This window comes from Hemitrygon akajei, unplaced genomic scaffold (assembly GCF_048418815.1).
Source record: "Hemitrygon akajei unplaced genomic scaffold, sHemAka1.3 Scf000129, whole genome shotgun sequence".
NCBI lineage: Eukaryota > Metazoa > Chordata > Chondrichthyes > Myliobatiformes > Dasyatidae > Hemitrygon > Hemitrygon akajei.
The window spans coordinates 646,364-652,644 of record NW_027332015.1 but is presented as its reverse complement, the minus strand read 5'-3'; the positions used below and the strand labels follow the sequence as shown (position 1 = coordinate 652,644).

Below are 6,281 nucleotides of genomic sequence, written 5' to 3'. Positions count from 1 at the left end.
CGACGAGGATGGGATTCGAACCCACGCGTGCAGAGCACAATGGATTAGCAGTCCATCACCTTAACCTCTCGGCCACCTCGTCAGCTCTTCAACCATTTGTGTTTATTGCTATGAGTTTCTTTCTGATCTCTTGCAATCCCTGTTTATGTTTCATACGTTTGTTTTCATATTGCAGTTCTCTTTTCCTTGGCTGCTATGGTTACCAGAATTCCTGGGCATGGACAAGGAAGACTTCGAGCGATGTGCCCCAAGCACAGGAGAATGGACCTATCTTTTGTAGGGACCTCGGGCGCTCCGATCGTGCTGAGTTAAAATTATCAATCTCGTGCAGTTTAAACCCGAGAACTTGTGAGTATTTTCAGTTGTGCAATGAGCTGTGGGCAAGAGTGCAAATGTCTGGGTCCATGTGTAACTGGTCTATATTAAAACACAACTACATTGTAAAATATGCCAAATTTTCCATGAATCAAGCATTTTACAATGGAGGTATCAAAAAGGATATTTAAAAATTCTTTATTAGATTGACTTAACTTTATTAGTTACACTCTTCGTATACACAAGGAGCAAAAATCCTTAAATTATATCTCAGTCTAAATGTACAATGCGCAAATGTATAGTAATTTATAATAAATATATGTACAACTCTATAGTCAATATAACATAGACATACAGTTGTGCCAGCATGAATTATCCAGTCAGTTATCCCAGTGGAAGAAGCTGACATGGAGCCCGTTAGTCCTGGCTTTAATGCTGCGGTACCGTTTCCCGGATAGTAGAAGCTTAAACAGTTTGTGATTGGGGTGACTCGGGTCTCGAATGGTCTTTCGGAGGCTTTATACACATTGTCTCTGTAAATGTTCTGAAAATGGAGAAATACACATCTGCTGATGTAATGGACTTTGATGTGAAATTCCCGAGAGGACCAAACCGCAAAGAAATTTGTTTTAACTCAACAGCCTATTTTACAAGGCCTTTGGGAATCGCACCCCACGCCTCTCTCTGCCGTAGGGGCCTCTGAGCTTCCGGTAGCACAGCAGAATATAGTTCCCAGGAAAAGCGGGCATGGCAAAAGGCGCACTGACACTGTAAAGATGGTTTTTGGTTCCACCCCGACGGGAGGGTGGTGTGTCCTCGAAGCTTGTTTCTGCCCCTGTGCCACCTGCCGCATGCACAGGCCCACATGGGTAAAGGAGGGATACAGCATGCAATCGATCAGCAATGGTACGCACCCGGGATAACACCTACAATACAGGAAATTGCCCGTTCGTGAATAATTTGCCAGAGCCATAATTAGGGCAAATCGCCGGCGAATTTCGAACACCTCCCGATGCCTAAACTGCCGATTGAAAATTTGGAAATTGATTTCGTGTATGTGCCGCCAGCGTCGGGACATAAATACATGTTAGTGATAGTTGACATGTTCACTCGATGGGTGGAGGCCGATCCCACACGAAAGGATGATGCTCGACAGTGGTAAAAATATTATGGAGGGAAATAATACCCCGGTACGGAATACCCATGGGAATAATCATAGGGGAACACACTTCACGGGTCGAATGGTGATTGATTTGGTGCAGGCCATGGGGTTCCAATGGAAATTACATAGCCCTTATCAGCCTCGATCCTCAGGGATAGTAGAAAGGAGGAATGCGGAACTGAAAGTAGCCCTGTTTAAAGTGTGCCAGGATAATCAGCTATCCTGGCCGGAGGCTCTCTCTATAGTGTTATGCGGAACAGGAAAAATAGTGCCATTGAATTTCTTATGGGGCGCCCCATGACTACTGTCATTCGACTCCCTGTTACCACTGAGAGACTGGCCCTGATCTGGGACGATGAACAGACCCCAGCGCATGCGCAAGCATTGTGCAAAAGGGCCGCCGAGCCCCATGAGAGAGCGAGACAGGCGCAGACCCCTGTGGGAAGCGAGATTATGCATCCTTTCCAACCCGGTGATGGGGTATAAGTAAAGGAGCTAAAAAAGCTCTCTCTCTGTCTCCTAGGTGGAAGCGCCCCTACACAGTGCTGATAATAACCAGAACCGCGGTGAAGGTTGAAGGAAAAGGAGAATGGATTCACGCTGTGAGGTGCAAACGGCGCCAGGAGGTGGAAGACAAGAAACCATGAAGCTGACAAGCCAGATGCTTTCATAGGGAGTGATACAGCGGGGAGTCTGTGTGGTCTTGTCCAGAAATACTTTGGTTGTCGTTCTGTCATACTTATGCCAGTCATTAAGGTGAAGACTTGGACTCTTGTTGGGTGTGTGTAAAGATCCCTCAGCATGTCGCCCAGGGAACGTCTCTGGAAGGGGTCCCCATGAGCGGAAGCGAAATGCTTTCGGTGCAACTTATGAGTCTGGTTAACTCTTCCTATTCAGGCTTTAGAACGAGAGATTGGCAGAAGATGATAAAGGACTGTGATGTCAGTGATGGGGATTGTGGATGTACCTGTTTCAAAGGATGGTACCTCCCTACACCGACCTTCGAATTAGTAAATACCCAGAAAACTGTAAATGGCATTTGTTATTGTAATACGGCGGGGGGGGGGGGCGGGGGGAATGGGACATTTTTGGGTTAATAGCTCTTGTACTGAACGGAGGGTGGGTCCTCCTCCGCATACTCCTAAAGGGACTTACTGGGTGTGTGGGGAAAGAGCTTATCCTTGGCTTCCAGGGCCGCCAGGGGGTTAACCTAATCGCTTGTGAATTCACTTAAAATTCAGCTAAAGTCCTTGCAGGTCTTGGAATGCAGCTAAAGTCTTGACAAGAAAGATGTTGTGGCCCCGCATTTACGTAATGCTCTTGTTTGTTGCAATCTCGTTCTAAGATCAAATTCTCGTGAATATCCTCTTGACCCTCTCCAATAACAACGGATCCTTTCTGAGATCTGGGGCTCACAGCTGATGACGTCACTCCGTGCGGCCTGCTACTGACTTATAAAGGCTCAGCATCATCTCCTTGCTTTTATATCCTGTTCCACCTGAAGTAAATGCTGGCATTGCATTTCCCTTCTTTACCACAAACTCAGCCCTCAGCTTCACCTTCTGCAAGTCTTGCACGGGGACGCCTAAGTTCGTCTGCATCCTGAAGTTTGAATTTTTTCCCCATTTTGGTAACAGTCCGCACTATTGTTCCTTTTACCAAAATGATGACCATTCTTTTCTCCACACTGTATTCCGTCAGCCACATTTTTGCCCACTCTTGCAATTTGTCTAAGTTCTGCTGTAATCGCTTTGCTTCCTTGGCAGTACCTACCCCTCCTGCTATCGTTGTATCACCTGTAAACCTTGCCACAAAGCCATCAACTCCATTATCCAAATCACTGACAAAAGTTTGAAAAGTAGCGCACCCAGTACTGACCTCTGAGGAACACCACTAATCACTGGCAGCCAGCCACTGCTGCCTCCTGTCCGTCAGCCAGTCCACAATGCATGCTGGTATCTTCCCTGTAACGCCGATACTTCCTGAAAATTGAAGTCTTCGCAATTGTAACAGAATTTGAATCTATTGGAATGATGAAGGACATTGAGAATGGCTGATGTTCAAATTGGCGAACGTGCTGATTTACAAAACTATCTAATATGTTTGTAGAGAATTGCTTAATGTAAGTAACCCCGGCACTGAGATGGACTCGACATTTGACTTACCTCAGCTCCGAAGGCAGACAGAATATCATGCATCATCGACCTAATTTCGATGTACTCCGACATACACACGTGTACATTGATGAACTGTGGACGTTATCTCACGAACAGTGGCCGATCTGCATGGTTGTTGGCGTACTCTCGTTTCGTATCACATACCTGCCAGCGCACATACACATTGTGGTTCATCACCACACTGCGCGAATTTATCTAATTTACAAAATGTACTTTTCAGGAGTGGACATCTCTGATAGTGTTCAGTGTGCATCACCGCTCAAACTTGTAGTCTGATACCTTCTGAGGCGCCGACGTTGCTCCGCTCAAGCATATTAATCCCCGGTCCCAGCACTGAGCCGGTAACTTTGTATAGAATATTGTATGAGATCATAACAAAGAACCACATTCAGTGTCTCCCTACCTCCAACAGCGCGTGATGTAGGAAGGTCCTTATCACCCATATACTTTGTAGATGAAAGGTGTAAGACAATCTTCCACATGGCTCTTTCAATCCTGAATATCGTAGCGAATACTCGGGTCATACTAATCTCTGCTAACGGAAAGAAAACCTCAGTGACATCCTCTTCTATTTCATTGGTAATGTCGATTGCCCAGTGAAGGGGTAACTTTGTAATCTCTTCGACGAAGTCTGAGAAGTTTCATCGGAACAAGCGGCTTCGGTCCCCACACCGAAGTAATGTGGAGGCACAGGCGGCTCCAAACGCTTAAATATCAGCATTTTCAGTGGTGATAGAGGTGATTGATATCTGCTTGTTTGGAGTAGCCATATCATATATAACAGTGACTCTCCACCAGCTATAACAGAATATATCACCAGTGACGTTAGAGTCGCGTCACTACCCCATTGCCGGGTTGCTGCATCAATTGTTTGGTTTCAATGACGTCACATTCAGGAAGGAATCACAGACTATAAGGTTAGACAGAAACTCACGGGTTGACATTAGACTGGACGCATGATGAGAAAGGTTATTGAAGAATTATTCTGTGAAAAGTAAAGGCAAGCGCAGCATCAGTAATGTTATAGTCAGTGGGAATCAGCAGAACGCTGTGTAACAAATGCAGTTACGGAACGGAGCGGGACCTCTTCATTGAGTTGCTGTGGGACAACGAAAGGACCCTCCTGGAGCGATGCTCTCCGCGGGCGAGGGGAGCTCTGACGTCACCCCCTCGGGGGTGGGGGTGTTCTGTTGTGGAATGTGAATGAAGGAGCTTCATGATCCAGCTGCTCAGTCCATCAGCTGGGGAACAGGTGGCACCGGAGCGGAACATCAACCCTTGTGTGTTCATTGGCTGTAAGTAACGTCATTCATTGCACAACCCGCCTACCCGTGACGGAGAATACATGTTCCCTATAAATTAGCAGGGTATCGCGGTCCGAGTCACACGCTGATGTGAACAGCACAACGGGAGATAATTCAAGCGATCGAACATGAATCGACCGGCGATCCTACAGGTGAAAGACGTTTGTTACCCTGTTCTAGCGGTGTTTGGTTTACCCGGTAAGTCGTATTAATACATTGTCTAATAGCTACTGGCTTTCGGCAGGACATTGTTATTTTTAATGAAGTATGGTCAGAAGATGCGCCGCAATGTATCCATTGTACAAGCTGTTCAATAGGCGCTGTATCGTTCCCTGTCCACACGGCCGGTGAGGAGACATTCCTCTGGACACAGGAGGCCGTCTCCTCATGACAGGTGCAAAGAGAACAGAGGGATGCCATCGCTGAAATAGCAGTAGTGTTTCACTCAGGAGGTAATGTATTTTCCGTCGTGCCTGTCCGAGAATAAAAGTGTACTACAACAGCAGTAGTGTTTCGCTCAATATTTTGAAGTCTGTCGCGAATTTTGATATAACTCCCGTACGAAGGTGAGTAGAAATTTAAACAATACTACGAATTCGGCTTCAATTTTGTATTGTACAACTCCAACTCAATAACTCAGCCCCAGCGCTCAGAGTCCTGATTTGTGACGGCCGATGTGCAAAATGATTTCTGTGCCACCCGGTTCACCCAGTGTTTTACATTAAATGAATGACGGATCTGTATTTACAGCTCCGTTTCTTTTATGCGGAGCACCTCACAACCTACCATTCACCATGCAATGGTAACCTGGTTTACCCTCCTGCAGGGCAGTACATTACCCAGGTTCCCGGTAAATTACACGTGCTGTTTCTCAGCCCGTTTCCAGCTGGTGAAGATCACACTGTGAAGTGCCTTTCCGTCCTGCCTATGCTCACTCTCAGACCACCGGACTAAACAGAAATACATCCGAACATATTTCAGAAATAAGTTGTAAGATTACCCTCTCTTCCTCCTTTAGTGATGTCTTTACCGTCTTTATCTTTTTTTTTCTCTGTGGCAGCCAATTTGTTAACAATTACGATTCTGTCCCGGGGAAAATGCGGTCTTTCCAAATGCATCTCTGCCTACATGACGATGATGGCTGTGTCAGATCTATCGGTCATTCTCATCAATGTCCTTGTCTATGAGATTTTAATATTCCGCCTGTCGAGTTCATTTCTGCATTATACGGAAGTCCTTAAAGCCACGATCTACGTGCTGGCGGTCACTCTGGAACTATCACGGTGGTACACGGTGGCCTTCACCTGTGATCGATGTGTTGCC

The 6,281-nt window shown here is 46.2% G+C and overlaps 1 non-coding gene across 1 annotated transcript; it reads right to left on the bottom strand.

Moving 5' to 3' along the window:
* On the bottom strand, window positions 1-82 carry trnas-gcu (transfer RNA serine (anticodon GCU)). The gene has a single exon. It is a non-coding gene; the product is annotated as a tRNA-Ser (tRNA).
* Window positions 83-6,281: the final 6,199 nt, after the last annotated feature.